We start from the raw sequence: 27,685 nt of genomic DNA, 5'->3' as shown, positions 1-27,685 counted from the left end.
TCCCCCCCATCCAATGGGCTGCGGATGGGGGGCTGATAGCCTTTGTGAAAAGTGATTGATATTGTTTTTAGTAGCAGTACTACAAGGCCCAGCAAGCCTCCCCCGCAAGCTGGTACTTGGAGAACCACAAGTACCAGCATGCGGCGGAAAAACGGGCCCGCTGGTACCTGTAGTACTACTACAAAAAAAATACCCCAATAAAGACAACACACACACACCTTGAAAGTATAACTTTAATACATCCATCCACACCTCCATATACACATACTTACCTTATGTTCCCACGCAGGTCGGTCCTCTTCTCCAGTAGAATCCATGGTGTACCTGTAGAAAAAATTATACTCACATAATCCAGTGTTTTCTGCTCCTCTGTAAATCCTTTTGTAATCCACGTACTTGAAAAAATAAAAAAACGGATACCCGACCACGAACTGAAAGGGGACCCATGTTTTCACATGGGCCCCCTTTCCCCGAATGCCAGAAACCCACTCTGACTGATGTCTAAGTGGGTTTCTTCAGCCAATCAGGGAGCGCCACGTTGTGGCACCCTCCTGATCGGCTGTGTGCTCCTGTACTGTATGACAGGCGGCACACGGCAGTGTTACAATGTAGCGCCTATGCGCTCCATTGTAACCAATGGTGGGAACTTTCAGGTCAGCGGTTGACCGAAAGTGACCTCACCGCTGACCTGAAAGTTCCCACCATTGGTTACAATGGAGCGCATAGGCGCTACATTGTAACACTGCCGTGTGCCGCCTGTCAGACAGTACAGGAGCACACAGCCGATCAGGAGGGTGCCACAACGTGGCGCTCCCTGATTGGCTGAAGAAACCCACTTAGACATCAGTCAGAGTGGGTTTCTGGCATTCGGGGAAAGGGGGCCCATGTGAAAACATGGGTCCCCTTTCAGTTCGTGGTCGGGTATCCGTTTTTTTTATTTTTTCAAGTACGTGGATTACAAAAGGATTTACCGAGGAGCCTTCAACCATGGATTATGTGAGTATAATTTTTTCTACAGGTACACCATGGATTCTACTGGAGAAGAGGACCGACCTGCGTGGGAACATAAGGTAAGTATGTGTATATGGAGGTGTGGATGGATGTATTAAAGTTATACTTTCAAGGTGTGTGTGTAATGTCTTTATTGGGGTATTTTTTTAGTAGTAGTACTACAGGTACCAGCGGGCCCATTTTTCCACCGCATGCTGGTACTTGTGGTTCTCCAAGTACCAGCTTGCGGGGGAGGCTTGCTGGGCCTTGTAGTACTGCTACTAAAAACAATATCAATCACTTTTCACAAAGGCTATCAGCCCCCCATCCGCAGCCCATTGGATGGGGGGGACAGCCTCGGGCTTCACCCCTGACCCTTGGGTGGCTGGGGGGGGGACCCCTTGATTGAAGGGGTCCCCACTCCCCCAGGGTACCCCTGCCAGGGATGACTAGTTGGATATTTGATGCCACGGCCGCAAGGCACTGTATAAAAGTGACCCCCGGCTGTGGCATTATCTGTCCAGCTAGTGGAGCCCGGTGCTGGTTTAAAAAATACGGGGGACCCCTACTTTTTTTGTCCCCCGTATTTTTGGAACCAGGACCAGGCGCAGAGCCCGATGCTGGTTGCTTAAATATGGGGGAACCCCTGTCCATTTTTTCCCCATATTTCTGCAACCAGGATCGGCTCAAAGAGCCCGAGGCTGGTTTGCCTTAGGAGGGAGGACCCCACGCAATTTTTTTTTTACATTTAAACTTTATTTATTTTTTTAACAAAGTGCACAATGAAGCCCAGCACGGATCTCTCAGATCAGGCCGAGATTCATTGTATTAAAGTCGGCAGTGTTTTACAAGTCACTCACGTAAAACACTGCCAAAAAAAACGAATGACATCGACATCGGAAAACCCGAAAATGCAGAATACGGCAGCTTAGTAAATTAGTCGTAATCAATTCAAAAAGTTGCATATTTACACTTTCGATGTCATTCGTGATTGAACTTTGACCTCAAACGGGAAAATACGAATCTTAGTAAATTTACCCCTATGTCTCATCCAAACTATATATGTAAGTGTGTGTATGTACATATCAGGATTTTGGTACTTACCGATAAATCCCTTTCTCCGATTCCACAGGGGCCACTGGAGCGTAGTTACAATGGGGAATAGTAGGCAGTAATTGGCAGCTGGCACTTTAAAAAACTCTAACCCTGTGGCTAGCTCCTCCCCTACTATCTCCCCTCCAAGCCAGTCTACGTAAAACTGTGCCCAAGGAGAGCTGTAATAAAGAAAACCTTAAGGTAGATGAGGTTAATGACGTTCAGTCAACCAGGATAACCCAAACTAAACCTGGAATAGAACCTAACAATAAACAGGCTAACCTGAACTCAACAAGCAGTCATTTATTGAACCGCAAACCGTTAAGCAAAAAACAAGGAGGAACAGCGCTGGGCGGGCGTCCAGTGGCCCCTGTGGAATCGGAGAAAGGGATTTATCGTTAAGTACCAAAATCCTGATTTCTCCTTCATCCACTAGGGGCCACTGGAGCGTAGTTACAATGGGGACGTCCCAGAGCTCCCAGAACGGGTGGGAGAGCGATGAGAGTCCTGTAAAACCGCTCGGCCAAACTGAGATGCAGAGGCCGCAAAAGTGTCAAACTTGTAGAATTTGACAAACGTATGACGGCCGGACCAAGTAGCCGCCCGACATAAAGTAGTCATAGAGACCCCCCGGGCAGCCGCCGACGAAGGTCCCACAGAGCGCGTGGAGTGTGCTGAAATGGAAGATTGAGGTTCCCGAGAAGCTGCCAAATAAGCTTGTCTGATGGTCAGTCGAATCCATCGAGACAAGGTTTGCTTAGAGGCCGGCCAACCACGGCGGGCAGCATCGTACAGAACAAATAAGGAATCTGACTTCCGAATAGCTGAAGTCCTATCCACATAGATCTTGAGCGCTCTTACAACGTCCAATGATCTCGCATCCGGAGAGTCCCCCGAGAGGGCCGGGACGACAAGCGGCTGATTGATGTGAAAATCAGACACCACCTTAGGTAGAAAGGACATACGAGTACGAAGCTCGGCCCTATCCGCATGAAACACCAGGTAAGGAGACCTGCAAGAGAGAGCCCCCAGTTCCGACACCCGTCTAGCTGAAGCCAGCGCCAGGAGAAGAACCACCTTCCAGGTGAGATATTTTATCTCTACTGATTCCAGGGGCTCAAACAATGAAGACTGCAGAAAAGACAGGACCAGACTGAGGTCCCATGGCGCTGTCGGAGGACGGAAGGGAGGCTGTATTCGAAGAACCCCTTGAAAGAAGGTCTGAACCTCAGGCAGCAAGGCTAACCTTTTCTGGAAGAAAACCGAAAGAGCAGAGACCTGCACTTTTAGCGAACCCAGTCTTAGGCCTGCTGAAAAACCCGCCTGCAAAAAACGGAGAAGACGGGCTAAGCTATACACGGAAGGAGAAAATTCTCGACGTTCACACCATGCTACATAAGCCTTCCAAATGCGGTAGTAGTGAGAAGATGTAACTGACTTTCCAGCCCGAAGCATAGTAGGTATAACTGTACGAGGAATCCCCTTCCTTGTCAAGATGGCTTTCTCAACAGCCACGCCGTCAAACGTAGCCTGTGTAAGTCTGGATAAAGAAAAGGACCCTGTTGTAGAAGGTCGTCTCGTAGTGGCAGGGTCCAAGGCTCGGCCACCGACAACAGATGCAGAGTGGAGTACCAAACCCTGCGTGGCAAATCCGGAGCCACTAGGAGAACCAGAGCGTCTTCCCTCTTGATGCGTTGCAGAACCTTCGGCAACAGCGGGAAAGGAGGAAAGAGGTAAACGAACCGGAAACTCCAAGGAGCCGTGAGGGCATCCACGGCCGCCGGGTCCCTTGTCCGAGAGGAATAAAGAGGCAACTGATGGTTCAGGCGGGATGCCATGAGGTCGATCTGTGGTTTTCCCCACCGACGTACCAGTTGCCAAAACACCTGGGGATGTAGCAACCACTCTCCCGGGTGCATGTCCTGTCGGCTTAGATAGTCGGCTTCCCAATTGTCCACTCCCGGAATGAATATTGCCGAGAAGGACAGAGCATACTTCTCCACCCAGAGAAGGATGTTGGTGACCTCCCTCATCGCCGCACGGCTGCGAGTGCCGCCCTGACGGTTGATGTACGCTACCGTTGTGGCGTTGTCGGACTAAACTCTGACCGCTCGACCGCGCAGGAGGTGATGTGCCTGAAGCAGGGCGTTGTACACCGCCCTTAGTTCGAGAATGTTTATGGGGAGAGCGGATTCGTGGATTGACCAGCGCCCCTGAAACCGATGTCCCAGGGTCACTGCCCCCCAGCCTCGCAGACTGGCGTCCGTGGTGAGGAGAGTCCAATCCCATATGCCGAACAGTCTTCCTTCCAACAGATGGGTCGACTGGAGCCACCAGAGCAGCGACGGCCGTGCCTTTGGAGATAGCGTCACCCGCTGATGAAGGAACAGATGAGATCCTGACCACTGATTTAGAAGACACAGCTGAAACGGTCGAGAGTGGAAGCGACCGTACGCAAGAGCTTCGAACGCTGCTACCATCTTTCCCAGCAGGCGAATGCACAGATACACTGACACCCGATGGTGTTGAAGGACCAATCTTACCAGTGTCTGCAGAGACAGTATCTAGTCCTGCGGAAGGAAAACCCTCTGATGGACTGTGTCGAGAATCATTCCTAGAAACAACAGCCGTTGTGAGGGGCATAAGTGAGACTTCGGGAAATTCAGGATCCACCCGTGTCGAATCAGAAGGTCCTGTGTCATCCGGATATTCTGAAGTAACCGTTCTGCTGAGCTTGCTTTTATTAGCAGATCGTCCAGATAGGGAACAATTGTCACACCCTGCTTCCGAAGTAGGGCCATCATGACCGCCATGACCTTTGTGAACACTCTGGGAGCAGAAGATAGACCGAAAGGAAGGGCCTGGAACTGTAAATGAGCGTCCTGTATTGCGAACCGGAGAAAAGCCTGATGAGGAGGCCAAATGGGAACATGTAAGTATGCGTCCTTGATGTCTAAGGATGCCAGAAACTCGTCTTTTTCCAACCCCGCAATAACAGACTGGAGGGACTCCATCTTGAACTTGAATACCTTCAAATACGGATTGAGATCTTTCAAGTTCAGGATTGGTCTGACTGAGCCGTCCGGCTTCGGTACTAGAAACAGGCTTGAGTAATAGCCCTGTTTCCGATGATGCGAGGGAACAGGGATCACAACCCTTGCAGATAGAAGCTTCTGGACTGCGGCTTGTAAGGCAACTCCCCGGTTGTCGGAAACTGGCAAACCCGTGGTAAAGAATAGAGATGAGCGCCGGAAATTTTTCGGGTTTTGTGTTTTGGTTTTGGGTTCGGTTCCGCGGCCGTGTTTTGGGTTCGACCGCGTTTTGGCAAAACCTCACCGAATTTTTTTTGTCGGATTCGGGTGTGTTTTGGATTCGGATGTTTTTTTCAAAAAACCCTAAAAAAACAGCTTAAATCATAGAATTTGGGGGTCATTTTGATCCCAAAGTATTATTAACCTCAAAAACCATAATTTCCACTCATTTTCAGTCTATTCTGAATACCTCACACCTCACAATATTATTTTTAGTTCTAAAATTTGCACCGAGGTCGCTGTGTGAGTAAGATAAGCGACCCTAGTGGCCGACACAAACACCGGGCCCATCTAGGAGTGGCACTGCAGTGTCACGCAGGATGTCCCTTCCAAAAAACCCTCCCCAAACAGCACATGACGCAAAGAAAAAAAGAGGCGCAATGAGGTAGCTGTGTGAGTAAGATAAGCGACCCTAGTGGCCGACACAAACACCGGGCCCATCTAGGAGTGGCACTGCAGTGTCACGCAGGATGTCCCTTCCAAAAAACCCTCCCCAAACAGCACATGACGCAAAGAAAAAAAGAGGCGCAATGAGGTAGCTGACTGTGTGAGTAAGATAAGCGGCCCTAGTGGCCGACACAAACACCGGGCCCATCTAGGAGTGGCACTGCAGTGTCACGCAGGATGTCCCTTCCAAAAAACCCTCCCCAAACAGCACATGACGCAAAGAAAAAAAGAGGCGCAATGAGGTAGCTGACTGTGTGAGTAAGATAAGCGACCCTAGTGGCCGACACAAACACCGGGCCCATCTAGGAGTGGCACTGCAGTGTCACGCAGGATGTCCCTTCCAAAAAACCCTCCCCAAACAGCACATGACGCAAAGAAAAAAAGAGGCGCAATGAGGTAGCTGACTGTGTGAGTAAGATAAGCGGCCCTAGTGGCCGACACAAACACCGGGCCCATCTAGGAGTGGCACTGCAGTGTCACGCAGGATGTCCCTTCCAAAAAACCCTCCCCAAACAGCACATGACGCAAAGAAAAAAAGAGGCGCAATGAGGTAGCTGACTGTGTGAGTAAGATAAGCGACCCTAGTGGCCGACACAAACACCGGGCCCATCTAGGAGTGGCACTGCAGTGTCACGCAGGATGTCCCTTCCAAAAAACCCTCCCCAAACAGCACATGACGCAAAGAAAAATAAAAGAAAAAAGAGGTGCAAGATGGAATTGTCCTTGGGCCCTCCCACCCACCCTTATGTTGTATAAACAAAACAGGACATGCACACTTTAACCAACCCATCATTTCAGTGACAGGGTCTGCCACACGACTGTGACTGATATGACGGGTTGGTTTGGACCCCCCCCCCAAAAAAGAAGCAATTAGTCTCTCCTTGCACAAACTGGCTCTACAGAGGCAAGATGTCCACCTCATCATCATCCTCCGATATATCACCGTGTACATCCCCCTCCTCACAGATTATCAATTCGTCCCCACTGGAATCCACCATCTCAGCTCCCTGTGTACTTTGTGGAGGCAATTGCTGCTAGTCAATGTCTCCGCGGAGGAATTGATTATAATTCATTTTAATGAACATCATCTTCTCCACATTTTCTGGATGTAACCTCGTACGCCGATTGCTGACAAGGTGAGCGGCGGCACTAAACACTCTTTCGGAGTACACACTTGTGTGAGGGCAACTTAGGTAGAATAAAGCCAGTTTGTGCAAGGGCCTCCAAATTGCCTCTTTTTCCTGCCAGTATAAGTACGGACTGTGTGACGTGCCTACTTGGATGCGGTCACTCATATAATCCTCCACCATTCTTTCAATGGGGAGAGAATCATATGCAGTGCCAGTAGACGACATGTCCGTATCCGTAATCGTTGTCAGGTCCTTCAGTCCGGACCAGATGTCAGCATCAGCAGTCGCTCCAGACTGCCCTGCATCACCGCCAGCGGGTGGGCTCGGAATTCTGAGCCTTTTCCTCGCACCCCCAGTTGCGGGAGAATGTGAAGGAGGAGATGTTGACAGGTCGCGTTCCGCTTGACTTGACAATTTTCTCACCAGCAGGTCTTCCAACCCCAGCAGACTTGTGTCTGCCAGAAAGAGAGATCCAAGGTAGGCTTTAAATCTAGGATCGAGCACGGTGGCCAAAATGTAGTGCTCTGATTTCAACAGATTGACCACCCGTGAATCCTTGTTAAGCGAATTAAGGGCTCCATCCACAAGTCCCACATGCCTAGCGGAATCGCTCCGTGTTAGCTCCTCCTTCAATGTCTCCAGCTTCTTCTGCAAAAGCCTGATGAGGGGAATGACCTGACTCAGGCTGGCAGTGTCTGAACTGACTTCACGTGTGGCAAGTTCAAAGGGCATCAGAACCTTGCACAACGTTGAAATCATTCTCCACTGTGCTTGAGACAGGTGCATTCCACCTCCTATATCGTGCTCAATTGTATAGGCTTGAATGGCCTTTTGCTGCTCCTCCAACCTCTGAAGCATATAGAGGGTTGAATTCCACCTCGTTACCACTTCTTGCTTCAGATGATGGCAGGGCAGGTTCAGTAGTTTTTGGTGGTGCTCCAGTCTTCTGTACGTGGTGCCTGTACGCCGAAAGTGTCCCGCAATTCTTCTGGCCACCGACAGCATCTCTTGCACGCCCCTGTCGTTTTTTTAAAAATTCTGCACCACCAAATTCAAGGTATGTGCAAAACATGGGACGTGCTGGAATTTGCCCATATTTAATGCACACACAATATTGCTGGCGTTGTCCGATGCCACAAATCCACAGGAGAGTCCAATTGGGGTAAGCCATTCCGCGATGATCTTCCTCAGTTGCCGTAAGAGGTTTTCAGCTGTGTGCGTATTCTGGAAAGCGGTGATACAAAGCGTAGCCTGCCTAGGAAAGAGTTGGCGTTTGCGAGATGCTGCTACTGGTGCCGCCGCTGCTGTTCTTGCGGCGGGAGTCCATACATCTACCCAGTGGGCTGTCACAGTCATATAGTCCTGACCCTGCCCTGCTCCACTTGTCCACATGTCCGTGGTTAAGTGGACATTGGGTACAACTGCATTTTTTAGGACACTGGTGAGTCTTTTTCTGATGTCCGTGTACATTCTCGGTATCGCCTGCCTAGAGAAGTGGAACCTAGATGGTATTTGGTAACGGGGGCACACTGCCTCAATAAATTGTCTAGTTCCCTGTGAACTAACGGCGGATACCGGACGCACGTCTAACACCAACATAGTTGTCAAGGCCTCAGTTATCCGCTTTGCAGCAGGATGACTGCTGTGATATTTCATCTTCCTCGCAAAGGACTGTTGAACAGTCAATTGCTTACTGGAAGTAGTACAAGTGGGCTTACGACTTCCCCTCTGGGATGACCATCGACTCCCAGCAGCAACAACAGCAGCGCCAGCAGCAGTAGGCGTTACACGCAAGGATGCATCGGAGGAATCCCAGGCAGGAGAGGAATCATCAGAATTGCCAGTGACATGGCCTGCAGGACTATTGGCATTCCTGGGGAAGGAGGAAATTGACACTGAGGGAGTTGGTGGGGTGGTTTGCGTGAGCTTGGTTACAAGAGGAAGGGATTTACTGGTCAGTGGACTGCTTCCGCTGTCGGCCAAAGTTTTTGAACTTGTCACTGACTTATTATGAATGCGCTGCAGGTGACGTATAAGGGAGGATGTTCCGAGGTGGTTAACGTCCTTACCCCTACTTATTACAGCTTGACAAAGGGAACACACGGCTTGACAAATGTTGTCCGCATTTCTGGTGAAATACTTCCACACTGAAGAGCTGATTTTTTTGGTATTTTCACCAGGCATGTCAACGGCCATATTCCTCCCACGGACAACAGGTGTCTCCCCGGGTGCCTGACTTAAACAAACCACCTCACCATCAGAATCCTCCTGGTCAATTTCCTCCCCAGCGCCAGCAACACCCATATCCTCCTCATCCTGGTGTACTTCAACACTGACATCTTCAATCTGACTATTAGGAACTGGACTGCGGGTGCTCCTTCCAGCACTTGCAGGGGGCGTGCAAATGGTGGAAGGCGCATGCTCTTCACGTCCAGTGTTGGGAAGGTCAGGCATCGCAACCGACACAATTGGACTCTCCTTGTGGATTTGGGATTTCGAAGAACGCACAGTTCTTTGCTGTGCTTTTTCCAGCTTGAGTCTTTTCATTTTTCTAGCGAGAGGCTGAGTGCTTCCATCCTCATGTGAAGCTGAACCACTAGCCATGAACATAGGCCAGGGCCTCAGCCGTTCCTTGCCACTCCGTGTGGTAAATGGCATATTGGCAAGTTTACGCTTCTCCTCCGACAATTTTATTTTAGGTTTTGGAGTCCTTTTTTTACTGATATTTGGTGTTTTGGATTTGACATGCTCTGTACTATGACATTGGGCATCGGCCTTGGCAGACGACGTTGCTGGCATTTCATCGTCTCGGCCATGACTAGTGGCAGCAGCTTCAGCATGAGGTGGAAGTGGATCTTGATCTTTCCCTAATTTTGGAACCTCAACATTTTTGTTCTCCATATTTTAATAGGCACAACTAAAAGGCACCTCAGGTAAACAATGGAGATGGATGGATACTAGTATACAATTATGGATGGACTGCCGAGTGCCGACACAGAGGTAGCTACAGCCGTGGACTACCGTACTGTACTGTGTCTGCTGCTAATATAGACTGGTTGATAATGAGATGTAGTATGTATGTATAAAGAAGAAAGAAAAAAAACCACGGGTAGGTGGTATACAATTATGGACGGACTGCCGAGTGCCGACACAGAGGTAGCTACAGCCGTGGACTACCGTACTGTACTGTGTCTGCTGCTAATATAGACTGGATGATAATGAGATGTAGTATGTATAAAGAAGAAAAAAAAAACCACGGGTAGGTGGTATACAATTATGGATGGACTGCCGAGTGCCGACACAGAGGTAGCTACAGCCGTGGACTACCGTACTGTACTGTGTCTGCTGCTAATATAGACTGGTTGATAATGAGATGTAGTATGTATGTATAAAGAAGAAAGAAAAAAAAACCACGGGTAGGTGGTATACAATTATGGACGGACTGCCGAGTGCCGACACAGAGGTAGCTACAGCCGTGGACTACCGTACTGTACTGTGTCTGCTGCTAATATAGACTGGATGATAATGAGATGTAGTATGTATAAAGAAGAAAAAAAAAACCACGGGTAGGTGGTATACAATTATGGATGGACTGCCGAGTGCCGACACAGAGGTAGCTACAGCCGTGGACTACCGTACTGTACTGTGTCTGCTGCTAATATAGACTGGTTGATAATGAGATGTAGTATGTATGTATAAAGAAGAAAGAAAAAAAAACCACGGGTAGGTGGTATACAATTATGGACGGACTGCCGAGTGCCGACACAGAGGTAGCTACAGCCGTGGACTACCGTACTGTACTGTGTCTGCTGCTAATATAGACTGGATGATAATGAGATGTAGTATGTATAAAGAAGAAAAAAAAAACCACGGGTAGGTGGTATACAATTATGGATGGACTGCCGAGTGCCGACACAGAGGTAGCTACAGCCGTGGACTACCGTACTGTACTATGTCTGCTGCTAATATAGACTGGTTGATAATGAGATGTAGTATGTATGTATAAAGAAGAAAGAAAAAAAAACCACGGGTAGGTGGTATACAATTATGGACGGACTGCCGAGTGCCGACACAGAGGTAGCTACAGCCGTGGACTACCGTACTGTACTGTGTCTGCTGCTAATATAGACTGGATGATAATGAGATGTAGTATGTATAAAGAAGAAAAAAAAACCACGGGTAGGTGGTATACAATTATGGATGGACAGCCGAGTGCCGACACAGAGGTAGCTACAGCCGTGGACTACCGTACTGTACTGTGTCTGCTGCTAATATAGACTGGTTGATAATGAGATGTAGTATGTATGTATAAAGAAGAAAGAAAAAAAAACCACGGGTAGGTGGTATACAATTATGGACGGACTGCCGAGTGCCGACACAGAGGTAGCTACAGCCGTGGACTACCGTACTGTACTGTGTCTGCAGCTAATATAGACTGGATAATAATGAGATGTAGTATGTATAAAGAAGAAAGAAAAAAAAACCACGGGTAGGTGGTATACAATTATGGACGGACTGCCGAGTGCCGACACAGAGGTAGCTACAGCCGTGGACTACCGTACTGTACTGTGTCTGCTGCTAATATAGACTGGATGATAATGAGATGTAGTATGTATAAAGAAGAAAGAAAAAAAAACACGGGTAGGTGGTATACAATTATGGATGGACTGCCGAGTGCCGACACAGAGGTAGCTACAGCCATGGACTACCGTACTGTACTGTGTCTGCTGCTAATATAGACTGGATGATAATGAGATGTAGTATGTATAAAGAAAAAAAAAAAAACACGGGTAGGTGGTATACAATTATGGATGGACTGCCGAGTGCCGACACAGAGGTAACTACAGCCGTGGACTACCGTACTGTACTGTGTCTGCTGCTAATATAGACTGGATGATAATGAGATGTAGTATGTATAAAGAAGAAAGAAAAAAAAACCACGGGTAGGTGGTATACAATTATGGACGGACTGCCGAGTGCCGACACAGAGGTAGCTACAGCCGTGGACTACCGTACTGTACTGTGTCTGCTGCTAATATAGACTGGTTGATAATGAGATGTAGTATGTATAAAGAAGAAAGAAAAAAAAACCACGGGTAGGTGGTATACAATTATGGATGGACTGCCGAGTGCCGACACAGAGGTAGCTACAGCCGTGGACTACCGTACTGTACTGTGTCTGCTGCTAATATAGACTGGATGATAATGAGATGTAGTATGTATAAAGAAGAAAGAAAAAAAAACACGGGTAGGTGGTATACAATTATGGATGGACTGCCGAGTGCCGACACAGAGGTAGCTACAGCCGTGGACTACCGTACTGTACTGTGTCTGCTGCTAATATAGACTGGATGATAATGAGATGTAGTATGTATAAAGAAGAGAAAAAAAAACACGGGTAGGTGGTATACAATTATGGATGGACTGCCGAGTGCCGACACAGAGGTAACTACAGCCGTGGACTACCGTACTGTACTGTGTCTGCTGCTAATATAGACTGGATGATAATGAGATGTAGTATGTATAAAGAAGAAAGAAAAAAATAAAACACGGGTAGGTGGTATACAATTATGGATGGACTGCCGAGTGCCGACACAGAGGTAGCTACAGCCGTGAACTACCGTACTGTGTCTGCTGCGACTGGATGATAAATAATGATATAAAAAATATATATATATCACTACTGCAGCCGGACAGGTATATATTATATAATGACGGACCTGCTGGACACTGTCTGTCAGCAGAATAAGTTTTTTATAGAATAAAAAAACACCACACAAGTCACACGACGAGTGTTTAACTTTTTCAGGCAATCACAATATAGTATACTATACTGGTGGTCAGTGTGGTCAGGTCACTGGTCAGTCACACTGGCAGTGGCACTCCTGCAGCAAAAGTGTGCACTGTTTAATTTTAATAATATGTACTCCTGGCTCCTGCTATAACCTATAACTGCTCCCCAGTCTCCCCCACAATTAAGCTGTGTGAGCACAGTCAGATATTATACATAGATGATGCAGCACACTGGGCTGAGCACAGATATGGTATGTGACTGAGTCACTGTGTATCGTTTTTTTCAGGCAGAGAACGGATTATATTAAATAAAACTGCACTGGTGGTCACTGGTCAGTGGTCAGTCACTAGTAAACTCTGCACTCTCTAGTACTCCTAAGCTCCAGTAAATCAAGTGTCTCTGTCTCAATCTCACTCTCTCTCTTCTAATCTAAATGGAGAGGACGCCAGCCACGTCCTCTCCCTATCAATCTCAATGCACGTGTGAAAATGGCGGCGACGCGCGGCTCCTTATATAGAATCCGAGTCTCGCGATAGAATCCGAGCCTCGCGAGAATCCGACAGCGTCATGATGACGTTCGGGTGCGCTCGGGTTAACCGAGCAAGGCGGGAAGATCCGAGTCGCTCGGATCCGTGTAAAAAAAGCTGAAGTTCGGGCGGGTTCGGATTCCGAGGAACCGAACCCGCTCATCTCTAGTAAAGAACCGCTGGGGCGGTAGTTCCTGAAAAACGAGCTTGTAACCGCAAGTGATGAGATCCCGGACCCAAGCATCTGGGCAGGACTGTATCCAGACCTCCTTGAAATCCCACAAACGAGCTCCCACCCTGTGATCTCCCAGGTGGGAGGGAGGCCCGTCATGCGGTGGCAGTGGTAGAAGACTTAACGTCTGACTGGGCTGAGGCTGCGGAACCTCTACCCCTGCCGCCGCCTCTACCTCTATGGCCACGGAAGGTAGAAGCTCCACCCCTGGCCTGTCCTCGAAACCTGGAAGGGGCACGAAAGGATCGAAAAGAGGGACCCCTATATGGTCTGCGAGCGGCTGGAGCAGCAGAAGGAAGATAAGCCGACCTACCCCCGGTGGCCGTAGAGATCCAGGCATCCAGATCCTTACCAAACAGAAACTCACCCGTAACGGGCAACGCCTCTGCCGCCCTTTTGGATTCCGTATCCGCATGCCAATGCCGGAGCCATAGAGCTCTGCGGGCCGCAATTGCTAAAGCGGAAATTCTGGCTCCGAGAACACCTATGTCCTTGGACGCTTCGCAAAGATAAAGGGCTGATTCACGGATGTGTTCTGCCAACTCTATCAATTGATCCGCCGGTAATTCGTCACGAATTCCAGAGGACAATTGTTCCGCCCAAGCTTCGATCGCCTTGTTGACCCAACAACCTACCTGCGCCGGGCGATGTAAAACCCCTGCCGCAGAGTAAATATTCTTTAAGGTAGATTCCAACTTCCTATCTGACGCCTCCTTAAGTGAAGTTGCCCCCGGAACAGGCAGGACCGTCTTTTTGGACAGATGAGACACCGAAGGATCCACAATCGGAGAGGTCTCATAGCGCGTTCTGCTATCTGCGGGAAAAGGATAGGAAGACAACAGTTTTCTTGATACCTGAAATTTCGCATCTGGATGCTTCCAGGCTGTCGTGATAAGCGCATCCAGCTCCTCCGAAACTGGAAAAGTCACCAGCAGGTATTGGTCGGTGCCAAACCTTGAAGGGCGTAAGGTGTCTTCCGTCTCCTCCATCTGTAACACTGAGCGAATAGCAGTAATAATAACCTCTATACCCTGAGCTACTGGTTCAGAGTCCCCATATACCTGATCGTCCTCAGTATCCTGGATATCCACATCCTGTATATCCTGTACATCTAACCCCGCCTCATCTAATTGAGGCATATCATCGTCAAAGTCCTGCAACACAGAGGCTAGCAATCTCTTTTTTGCAGCCTGTTGAGGGGGGCTAAAGGACGGGGCTTGGGAAGGGATTACAGCCCTGGAAAGCCCTTCCACTGACTTTGCCAATGAGACTGCCCATGCAGGTTCTGGCGCCGGTACCGGGACAAGCTGTCGGAACCGGGCCGCCTCCCTATCTTCCCGAGAGGCTTTAAGTTCCCCAGTCAGCAGGGACATCACCTCTGTGAGTTGTGTCGTCCATGTCGGGGCGCTCTGGGGTTCTGAGGAGGGCTGAGCCGATGGCTGTGACTCCTCACCTAAAACCTGCCCCTGCTTTTGTGTTGCCTTGGAGCCTTTGCTGGCCATGGCAGCACCTAAACTTAATACCCTTCCCCCACAGGAAAACAGCAATAGGCAGAATGGGAGGGAAAAGAATGCAGCCACAGCAGCCCGATCTGTCCTGCACGATACTGTGTGCAGTGACAGGCTGAAGCAAATCAAATAGTGTGCCTGCAGTGCCCCCGAGTGCCACCCTTCCCCACTGTAACCGCTCACTGTGCCTCCCTTGCTCGGCGTGGCCTCTGTCCCGCGCTGCTGCAGATCGGAAATGATCGGGTCCCCAGCGCGCGCTACTTCCGGGCGCGCAGAGCGGGGCTAAGCCCCGCCCCCCTCCTCGACGGCGCCAAATTCAAAGCTGCTGTGTGTCCTTATGCCGGATCCCCGTAGCGGCTCTGTGAGCCGCGCTGGCGGGGATCCGAGCAGGGAGGAGGGCGGGCGGGCGGGAGCGCAGCACTGCGCTGCTGTTTCTCTCTTTTTTTTTTTTAAATAAATAAATAAATAAATAAATAATAAATAATAATCCGAGGGGAGGGGGGGGGGGAGGTTTGGGTGCTGGAGGGATGTTCTGTCACTGTCCCCCTGTCAATCAGTCACCATTAATAAAATTAATTCTATTCAAAAAACCCCTGTCACCCCTTCATCCCAACACTCTGGGGGAAAGAGGGGGAAATACACACACTCACCTTTCAGTGGTGGAGGGTGGCCCCGACACACGCCGCACCCAGCGGTGTCCGGCCGCAGATACTCACCGCTGCCGTGCTGCCTGAATCTTCTGCTGGATGGAGTGGCCCCGACATGCGCCGCACGCAGCGGTGACCGCCAGCTCAGGAGAGCTCAGTGTCTCCCTCAGCCGGGGCCCATCCCGAGCCGCACGCAGCTGCGATGGGACCCCACCGGCAGCTCCCACGGTGCAGACTGGCAGTGGCAGAGCTGCCAGTCTGTGCGTGTGTGAAAGAAAAAATAAAGTAATAAAGAAAAAAGAAAAAATTCTTCAGCTAAACCCAAGTGAACCAGCTCCCTTGGGCACTAAACTAAGACTGGCTTGGAGGGGAGATAGTAGGGGAGGAGCTAGCCACAGGATTAGAGTTTTTTAAAGTGCCAGCTCCCAATTACTGCCTACTATTCCCCATTGTAACTACGCTCCAGTGGCCCCTAGTGGATGAAGGAGAAATATATACATACATACATACATATATATACACACACACACACACACACACACACACACACACACACACACACACACACACACACACACACACACACACACAATGCTGTGAGGGCATCTATGAAGTTTGACCTGGTACTGGGAGAGCCATACCGAAGAAGAAGAAAGAGTAATAATGTATATATATATATACATACACATATTCATATTTTTGGAAGTCCTGGATTGCCGTGCCATATCTATGCCACATGCTAGGACTTTACACATCAACTTTACATATTTGGCAAAGGCACTCAGACACTTGATTTTATTCAGAGAGTGACAATTTGTGGTATAATTATATATTTATATTATATAATACACTGCTCAAAAAAATAAAGGGAATACTAAAATAACACATCCTAGATCTGAATGAATTAAATATTCTTATTAAATACTTTGTTCTTTACATAGTTGAATGTGCTGACAGCAAAATCACACAAAAATTATCAATGGAAATCAAATTTATTAACCCATGGAGATCTGGATTTGGAGTCACCCTCAAAATGAAAGTGGAAAAACACACTACAGGCTGATCCAACTTTGATGCAATGTCCTTAAAACAAGTCCAAATGAGGCTCAGTAGTGTGTGTGGCCTCCACGTGCCTATATGACCTCCCTACAATGCATGAGCATGCTCCTGATGAGGTGGCGGATGGTTTCCTGAGGGATCTCCTCCCAGACCTGGACTAAAGCATCCGCCAACTCCTGGACAGTCTGTAGTGCAACGTGGCATTGGTGGATGGAGTGAGACATGATGTCCCAGATGTGCTCAATTGGATTCAGGTCTGGGGAATGGGCAGGCCAGTCCATAGCATCAATGCCTTCATCTTGCAGGAACTGCTGACACACTCCAGCCACATGAGGTCTAGCATTGTCTTGCATTAGGAGGAACCCAGGGCAACCGCAACAGCATATGGTCTCACAAGAGGTCTGAGGATCTCATCTCGGTACCTAATGGCAGTCAGGCTACCTCTGGTGAGCACATGGAGGGCTGTGCGGCCCCCCATAGAAATGCCACCCCACACCATTACTGACCCACTGCCAAACCAGTCATGCTAGAGGATGTTGCAGGCAGCAGAACGTTCTCATAGAAACATAGAATTTGTCGGCAGATAAGAACCACTTCGCCCATCTAGTCTGCCCCTTTTTTTTTTACATTATTTTTATCTCTTACCTTATTTGATCCTTATTTCTTTGTAAGGATATCCTTATGTCTATCCCATGCATGTTTAAATTGCTTTACTGTCTTAGCCTCTACCACCTCTGATGGGAGGCTATTCCACTTGTCCACTACCCTTTCTGTGAAATAATTTTTCCGCAAATTTCCCCTGAACCTCCCCCCCTCCTGCCTCAGTGCATGTCCTCGTGTCCTATTGCTTCTCTTCATTTGGAGAATGTTTCCCTCCTGGACTTTGTTAAAACCCTTGATATATTTGAAAGTTTCTATCATGTCCCCCCTTTCCCTTCTCTGCTCCAAACTATACATATTGAGATTTCTTAGTCTTTCTGGGTATGTTTTGTGATGTCGGCCATGCACCATTTTAGTTGCCCTCCTTTGTACAGTTTCTAATGTATTAATATCCTTTTGAAGATATGGCCTCCAGAACTGAATACAGTATTCTAGATGAGGCCGTACCAATGACCTATACAGTGGCATTATTACTTCTTTCTTTCTGCTGCTGATTCCTCTACCAATGCAGCCAAGCATCTGACTAGCCTTTCTCATTGCCTTGTTACATTGCTTACCTGCCTTTAAGTCATCTGAAATAGTGACTCCTAGATCCCTTTCCTCCTCAGTAGTTTCCAGTATAGTGCCATTAATACTATATTTAGCTTTAGGATTTTTGAGACCCAAGTGCATGATTTTGCATTTTTTGGCATTAAACTGTAATTGCCAAACTCTTGACCATTCCTCTAGTCTACCTAGATCCTCAATCATTTGTTTTACCCCACCTGGTGTGTCTACCCTGTTGCATACCTTTGTGTCATCTGCAAAAAGGCATGCTTTCCCTTTAATGTCATTTGCAATGTCACCAATAAAGATATTAAAAAGCACTGGTCCAAGTACAGATCCCTGGGGTACTCCACTGGTAACATTTCCCTCCTGTGAATGCACTCCATTTACCACAACTCTCTGTTTTCTATCCTTCAACCAAGATCTTATCCATTCAATAATCCTAATATCCAATCCCAAACTTTCAAGTTTATTTAGCAGTCTGCGATGTGGAACAGTGTCAAAAGCCTTACTAAAGTCTAGATAAGCTATATCCATGGCTCCACCTTTATCCATCACTTTAGTCACACAATCAAAAAAGTCAATAAGATTTGTTTGACATGATCTCCCCCCAGTGAATCCATGATGTTTGGGATCCTGTAAATTGCCGGATTTGAGATAATCTACAACTCTTTCTTTTAAGAGAGTTTCCATCAATTTCCCTACTACTGATGTAAGACTCACTGGTCTGTAGTTGTTTGCCTCTTCCTTGCTTCCACTTTTGTGCAGTGGGACTACGTTTGCTCTTTTCCAGTCCTCTGGAATTACTCCTGTAGCTAATGACTGGTTGAATAATTCTGTCAATGGTGCTACCAGCACCTCTTTAAGTTCTTTTAGTATCCTTGGATGTATCCCATCTGGCCCCATAGATTTGTCCACTTTCAGCTTTGAGAGTTCTGTTAGGACCTTCTCCTCTGTAAATGTACTTGTTTCATTTTCCTGAATATCCCTGCAACTTAACTGTGGCCCCTTCCCCTCTCTTTCAGTAGTAAATACTGAGCAAAAATAATCATTAAGATGATCTGCTATTAAATTGTCTCCTTCAACAAAACTCCCCCTGTCCGTCTTTAGTTTTATAATTCCGCCTTTTATTTTTCTCCTTTCGCTTATATACCTAAAAAAAGTTTTGCCTCCTTTACCCACTGACTGGGCCATTTTCTCTTCAGCTTGTGCCTTTGCACATCTGATTACCTTCTTAGTCTCCTCCTGTCTAACAAGATATATCTCTTTGTCTTCATTATTTTGTGTCTGCTTATATTTCCTAAAAGCCATCTTTTTTGCTCTCACAATATTTGCTACTTCTTTTGCAAACCACACTGGCTTCCTTTTCCTTGTGTTTTTCCTAACAGTTTTGATACAAAGGTCTGTTGCCTTCAATATTGCACATTTTAATGTTTCCCACCTCTCCTGCACTGCTTCCAAGTTCCTCCACTCTGCCAAAGAATCGCTTACACATTTTTCCATCCCTACAAAATCAGCCTTCCTAAAATCCAACACCTTTGTTTTTGTATGGGACGAGTCAGTCTCTGTCTTAATGCTGAACCATACTGCTTGATGATCACTGGATCCCAGGTTTTCACCCACTTTTACGTCCGATAATATGTCTCCATTTGTAAGTATTAAGTCTAATATTGCGTCTTTCCGAGTGGGCTCCCTCACCAATTGGTGGAGGGATGCTCCCTGAAGGGAATTTAAAATGTTCCTACTTCTAGTGGAACTAGCAACAGACTCCTCCCAGTTTACATCAGGAAGATTAAAGTCTCCCATGATTATTACCTCTCCTTTTAATGCCATTTTAGTTATGTCCTGCAATAGGTTCTTGTCGAGTTCCTCTTCCTGACCTTGTGGCCTGTATATCACGCCAATACGAATAATCAACTTTTCCCCTGTTTCTATGGTCACCCAAAGGGCCTCAGTTTTTTCTTCAATACTTTGTATTAATGTAGTATTTATGGTATTTTTTACATACATTGCTACCCCTCCTCTGATTTTTCCAATTCTGTCCTTCCTAAATAAAGTATATCCCGGTATAGCTATGTCCCAGTCATGATTTTTATTGTACCATGACTCTGTAATTGCCACAATGTCTAGATCATCCCTTGTCATTATTGCAGTTAGTTCTGGGATTTTACTTCCTAAGCTCCTAGCATTTGCACACATAGCTTTTAAAGTTTTGTTTGTGCTTTTTCTGTTCCTAGCTATGTTCTTCTCTCTGCCTATTTTCATTTGGTTTTGATCTGAATTATCTTCTGTTGCTGTGGATATGCTTCCTATTACCTTTGCCTGCAGAAACAATGGGGGTCATTCCGAGTTGTTCGCTCGCAAGCCGTTTTAGCAGCTTTGCACACGCTAAGCCTACGCCTACTGGGAGTGAATCTTAGCATAGTAAAATTGCGAACGAAAGATTCGCAATATTGCGAAAAGACATCTCTGTGCAGTTTCTGAGTAGCTCCAGACTTACTCGGCATCTGCGATCAGTTCAGAGCTTGTCGTTCCTGGTTTGACGTCACAAACACACCCAGCGTTCGCCCAGACACTCCTCTGTTTCTCCAGCCACTCCCGCGTTTTTCCCAGAAACGGTAGCGTTTTTTCTCACACGCCCATAAAACGGCCTGTTTCCGCCCAGAAACACCCAATTCCTGTCAATCACATTACGATCGCCTGAACGAAGAAAAAGCCGTGAGTAAAATACCTAACTTCATAGCAAATTTACTTGGCGCAGTCGCAGTGCGAACATTGCGCATGCGCACTAAGCGGAAAATCGCAGCGATGCGATGAAATTTACTGAGCGAACAACTCGGAATGAACCCCAATACCTCTGTGTTGGGGGAGCAGATTTCTTTATTCTTGTTTGGTTCACTGCCCCCCTTTGTTAGTTTAAATAGTTCTTGATGAAGCATCCAAACTGTTCAGTTAGTATTCTTGTTCCCCTTGAAGATGGGTGCAGGCCGTCACTTTTGTATAAGCTACTATCTTGCCAGATGGTGTGACTGTGGCCTATAAATCCAAATCTCTCCTCATTGCACCATGTCCTTAGCCAAACATTGAAGTTTCTGATGCAATGAGTTCTGTCTTCCCCTCTGTGTACTGGCAATACTTCTGAAAAAGATACAGTGGTTGCCACCTGCTTCAGAGCAGTCCCTAACTTCCTAAATTCATCTTTTACGGCCATGAGTTCAGCATTTGCCAGGTCATTTGTCCCTAGGTGGACAATGACATCCACCTCCCCATCTTTTCTTGCTGCCTTTACAATTCTTAGCATGCGCTCTTTATCTCTTGGAGCTGTGGCTCCAGGTAAGCACCTTACTTCTTTCTCTACTTCATTTGCATTTCCCAGATGTATTCCTCTAATAATGGAATCTCCCAAGAGAAGTGCAGTCCTTTTTGGAGATGCAATTTTCCTGTTCCTATAGTTGGTAGAAGTCCCCATATCCTCCTGTTCTGTAGTGCCTCTATTAATTGTATCTTCCAGCCCTGCAAGAGTAGCATACGAGTTTTGCAGTGTCACCGCTTGCGGGAGGTGTCTGTGTCCCTCTGGAAATCTCTGCCCTTGAGAGCCCACAGTAGTCCAGGCAGAATGTCTTCTGGTGGCTCTCTGAGGCAGTGGAGGCTTCAAAGACACAGACATCCTACAAATCTCAGCATGCAGTTTTGCTATCTCCTCCTTCAGCAGAGAAAATTGCTCACAGATTGGACAGCAGCCGAGTCTCCACGCTGCCTCTTTCCAAACAAATGCTTTACATCCATTGCACTGCACAAGGCCAAACATTGTATCAGATGTTAATGGTATTGCAAATTTTTGTGTCACTTGGTGTATTATAAAACTCACCTTTTGCTGTATTCTAACTCACCTGCTGCTGTTTCAAACTCACTTAATAAGCCAAGCCTCACTTTATAATGCAAGCCTCCCACAATGAGCACTTTCACTGAGTCTGGTCACTGTTTATATAGTTTCTCAGATAGCTGTTCTATTCAGCCCCTCCTCCTAATCACTTCACACCTAGATTCAGCCACTCCTCCTCCTAGTTTCTTTTCACACTCTAAGAAAGCACAAGTGAAGGCACAGAGACAAACACAGCCAAATTCTCACTCCGTTTTCCCACAATATTACAATCCCTATATGGATAGACGGAGAATACTCACCTGCTGCTGTTTCAAACTCACTTAATAAGCCAAGCCTCACTTTATAATGCAAGCCTCTCACAATGAGCACCTTCTCCTTGGCGTCTCCAGACTCTGTCACGTCTGTCACATGTGCTCACATGTGCTCAGTGAGAACCTGTTTTCATCTGTGAAAAGCACAGGGCGCCAGTGGCGAATTTGCCAATCTTGGTGTTATCTGGCAAATGCCAAACGTCCTGCACGGTGTTGGGCTGTAAGCACAACCCCCACCTGTGGGCGTCGGGCCCTCATACCACCCTCATGGAGTTTGTTTCTGATCGTTTGAGTAGACACATGCACATTTGTAGCTTGCTGGAGGTCATTTTGCAGGGCTCTGGCAGTGCTCCTCCTGTTCATCCTTGCACAAAGGCGGAGGTAGCGGTCCTGCTGCTGGGTTGTTGCCCTCCTACGGCCTCCTCCACGTCTCCTGATGTACTGGCCTGTCTCCTGGTAGCGCCTCCATGCTCTGGACACTACGCTGACAGACACAGCAAACCTTCTTGCCACAGCTCGTATTGATGTGCCATCCAGGATGAGCTGCACTACCTGAGCCACTTGTGTGGATTGTAGGGAGGTCATACAGGCACGTGGAGGCCACACACACTACTGAGCCTCATTTTAACCTGTTTTAAGGACATTACATCAAAGTTGGATCAGCCTGTAGTGTGTTTTTCCACTTTAATTTTGAGGGTGACTCCAAATCCAGACCTCCATGGGTTAATAAATTTGATTTCCATTGATAATTTTTGTGTGATTTTGTTGTCAGCACATTCAGCAATGTAAAGAACAAAGTACTTAATAAGAATATTTCATTCATTCAGATCTAGGATGTGTTATTTTAGTGTTCCCTTTATTTTTTGGAGCAGTGTATATATAGTATGCCAGTGCCTCAGCTATTGTTATTATATAAGCTGTCATGCAGCTAGCAGGGCTAACGCCTCACCTCAGGAGGATCAGTCAGTCTGCCAGGCCCGGGCCACCTTCATGGAGAATCCTGCTGCCAATGATTACAGTGCTTCCTGGTGCAGTGGTGGCAAGGCGGCACACTCAGTGCCGGCACTAACTGGTTTGATGCCCAAGGCAAGATTCTAGCTGGTGGCCCCTAGCATCGCCACTATTTCCGCCTCTGACCCAGCACCTTTCTGCCAGCATTGCACCCATCACCGAACAGTACAGATCACAGCAGCAGCCAGCAATACCCTTCACCCCTCGGAACGGGGGAGATTGGGATAGCGAGAAAGCGGGGTGAGAGAGAGAGAGAAAGGGAGTAGAGAGAAAGAGAGAGGAGAGAAAGAGAGGGACAGGGAGACAGACAGCAGGGTAGAGAAAGCACGGTGAGAGAGAAGAGAGAGGTGAGAGGGGAAGAAAGAGAGAGGGGACGTGAGAGATGGTTGAGAGAGAAGTGTAGCAGGGTGTAAGAGAGAGGGGAGGGAGAAAGAGAACAAAAGAAAGAGAGGGATAGGTAGAAAGAAGGTTCGAGAGAAAGAAAGATAGTGAGAGAGAGAAAAAGAGAGAGAGAGGTGAGACAAAGGGAGGGGTGAAAGGAGAGAGCAGGGGGGAGAGAGAGAAAGAAATATAGAGAATGAAATAGTTCAGACAGAGAGGAAGGATGAGAGATAAGGGAAAGAAAAAGAAAGGAAGAAAGAAAGAAAGGTGAGCTAGGTGGGTGAGAGTGGTTTGAAAGAGGGAGAGGGGGTGGGGGGGAGGAGGCAGGGGAGAGAGAATGAGAGAGAGAAAAGAATGAGAGAGAGAGAGAGAGAGAGAGAGAGAGAGAGAGGGGTGAGACAAAGGAGGGGGTGAGAGAGAACATGGGAGGGAGAGAAAGAGAGAAGGAGGTTAGAGGGTTTAGAGAGAGAGGGCAGGTGGGAAGGAGAGGTGAAGGGAAAGGTGACAGAGTGTGGGTGAGAGAGAGAGAGAGAGAGAGAGAGAGAGAAAAAGAGAGAAGAAAGAAAGGGGATAGAAAAAGGTGAGAGAGACAACAGGGTAGAGAAAGCAACGTGAGAGAGAGGCGAGAGGAGGAGAAAGAGAGAAAGAAAGAAAGAAAGAGAGACAGATGGTTGATAGAGTGGGGGAGCTGGGTGTAAGAGAGAGAGGGGAGGGAGGGAGATGAGAGAGAGCAAAAGAAAGCGAGGGAGAGACAGGGGAGAGAGGATTAAAGAGAGAGAAAGTAAGAGGGAGAGAAAGGTCAAACAGAGAGGTAGTGTAAAAGAGAGGGTTGAGAGAGAGTGGGATTGGGTGGAGAGCATGGGAGAGAGAATGAGAGAGATACAGGGAGGATGAGAGATAATGTTGAGTGAGACGGGTTGGTGAACGAGGGAGAGGGTCGGAGAAGAGGGAGCAGGGTATAGAGAGAGAGGGGGGACAGAGAAAGTGAGAGAGAAAGTAAGAGCAAGACAGAGAAATGAGAGAAAGAAAAAAGAGAACGAGAGAGAGTTAAAAAGAGAGAAAGAGAGAGAGAAGGGGGTTACAAAGAGGCGGTTGGATATAGAATAAAAGAAAAAGGGAAACAGTGGGGGTGAGAGAGAGCGTTGATAGAGAGAGAGAGGGGTCTGGGGGGATAGAGAGAGACCAGGGTTGAGAGAGGGGAGATAGAGAAAGAGAGAAAAAAAAGTGAGAGGTGAGACGGATGGAGGGTTGAGAGAGAGGAGGTACAGGTGGCCCTGTGTACCTAGCTCTGTTCCCTGCCCCCAGTAATACGACACTGTGCGTCCCTCCCTTCAATGAAACGGCACTGTGTACCTCGAGCAGTAGTGGGTCCCCCTTTTCATCAGTGACAGTAACAGCGGGTTTCCTTTCTTCTCCGGCAGCAGTGGGTCCCTTCTTCTGTTTTTTGTTGGATCATGAATTCGGGAAACAGCGTCAGAGAGTGGTAAAGGTGAGTGTGGCTGGATTGGCTGGACCACCTCCTCCTGCTAGTACTGCTGCATGCCCCTTCATTGCACTACACACAAAAAAAAAGTGTCAGAAACAACGCGGGGTTGATCCGACAGTGCCTCCAGTCACCCCACGCAGCCTGTTCCCTTAAGTCACCCCCTCCCTCACACACACACACACACACACACACACACACACACACACACACACACACACACACACAGCCTATTCCCCCCAGCCACACACCCCCTCCACACACACACACACACACACACAGCCTGTTACCCCCAGCCAAGTCACCACCCCTCCCCCCACACGCACACAGCCTGTTACCCCGTCACCCCCTCCCCCCCCCCCCCCCCACACACACACACACACACACACACACACACACTCAGCCTGTCCCCCCCAGTCACACACCCCCTCCCCACACACATAGCCTGTTACCCCCAGTCACCCTCCCCCCACACACAACCTGTTACCCCAGTCATGTCCCCCTCCCCACACACACACATAGCCTGTTACCCCCAGTCACCCTCCCCCCCACACACAACCTGTTACCCCAGTCATTCCTCCCTCCCCACACAAACACACACACACACACACCGTTACCCCCAGTCAACCCGCTCCCCACACACACAGCCTGTTACCCCCAGTCATCATACATACACACAGCCTGTCCCCTCCCCCCACACACAAACACACATATATACTGTACCTGTCACCTCCAAGTCCCCACAGAGGAAGCAGTGAGGGGCAGGCCACACACAGATAGACTACCTCCAGGAACAAAGCAAATTTGGGGGTGTGGCCTGGCCACGCCCATTTTTAATAAAGAAAACCTAGCATGCAGCATGATAGCACCTGGCTGGTGGCGGAGCTACCCGGGACTCTGGAAGAGAGGAAGAAACACTGGAGTCACGTCATTGCCTGGTCCGGTGCAGGGAGGGCTAGTGACCCCTTCCACTCCGCCGCCATGTGTATGAAGTTCGTGTCTGCAGTGGCGTTTGTGCGCAGGTGCCACAGGAGGAATGGAGGTTACAGTCCACTGTCGGAGAGCAGGAGGTCGGAGGGTGGCAATTGCAGGCTGCTGTAGCAGGAAAAATGGTTCCTGTCTACAGCCACAGCACAGTAGATCCTATGTGCCTATTTTGTTGGGAGGGCATGGAGCTGCAGCTCCATCCGCCCCATTGTTAGTCCGGCCCTGGATTGTAGTCTATGACTTCTGGCTTACATTGGCAATCCACTTGGATGCTCCGCTGGCATTTTCTCTGACATATCTGGTTCTAATTCACAGCTACAGATGTGTCCTTTTGTAGTGCCACAAGTAAATCCTGGCAGATCAGAAGGCAGGAAAAAGGTTGAATGAGTCTACACAGGATCACTCTATATATACGGTTGATATCTAAATTAATGTTATTAAAGCTATACCTCTAAGTAAACCAACATATGGCCATATCACCAAAAAAACAATTAGGGTTCGGCGCTGGGTTGGTGGTGCTCCCAGAAAATAGTTCAGTAAACTGCTTGAGGAAGTGGGGGGGGGGGATGGTTCCCGTATAGTATCGGAACCAGAAGAAAAAGAAAGACTATATGGCCAATATTTACTAAGAAGTCCCAATCCGGGAATTCACTAAGCACCAATCTCGGCAGTGTTTGGACTATTCGTAATGGTTTGATTTGCAAAGTTCCGAAATACGAATGAATAGACCATCGGTCAAACGCGACTGTTATTTCATACAATACGGGAATTTACTATTCATTCGTATTTGGGTGTTAGTTTCTGAGTGCTCAATTGCGGTCGTATTTATTGGCGAATCGGTAAAAAAAACGGCAAAAAAATAGACCTGCTTTTTTCAATCGTGTTTACATGTGTTGCAACTCAAAAATCAATCACACCTGAATTAGGATGCCTATAAAAGGATGTTAGGCCCATTTCAATACACCTACACTCAGAAATGGCAGCAGGACTGTGGGCCAGTGATCTTTTGTGTGCTGTGGGATTCCTCAGACTCAGACATCAGCCTGTAAGTACCCAGGGCCAAGAATCTGAACATGGTCAGCAGGTTGTACAGGTTCCGTGGAGGCTGTGCAGGCCTCGTTTTTTTAGGGGGCGTTTAAACTTGAACGCATTGTCCGATGATAAGGTCATACAGATGTTCCGTCTAAATCGTAACAACATTTTCCGTCTGTATGACCTTGTCAAACTGGGCCTAGACCCTGAGACAGCACGCTCTCGCTCTGTCTCAGGCCTGCACAAACTCCTGGCTGTGTTGCACTTTATGGCTACTGGCAGCTTTCAGGCTGTGACTGGGGATGTCATAGGAATCTCACAGCCCTCATTTTCCAGAATCTTAAAACAGGTGATGTATACCTAACTACCTCTTCTGTTTTTTGTTTGTTTTAATTTCTCGGTGGCCAGTTCTGTCCTAAAATCTCATGTTTATTGTTCTTTAAAATATACACACAGGTGTTGGCTGTTTTGCAGCCCCACATCGAAGCCTCAATCTGCTTCCCTACCCAGGAGTCTCAGAGGCATGCCGTCAGGGTAGATTTCTATGAGCTGGCTGGTATGCCCAATGTGCTTGGAGCCATAGATTGCACACACATTCAGCTGAGACCACCTAGGGGCAGGCAGCACATATATACTAATCGCCATTTCGAA

This window comes from Pseudophryne corroboree, chromosome 4, assembly GCF_028390025.1.
Source record: "Pseudophryne corroboree isolate aPseCor3 chromosome 4, aPseCor3.hap2, whole genome shotgun sequence".
NCBI classification, from domain to species: Eukaryota; Metazoa; Chordata; class Amphibia; order Anura; family Myobatrachidae; genus Pseudophryne; species Pseudophryne corroboree.
This window is presented reverse-complemented; position numbering follows the sequence as displayed.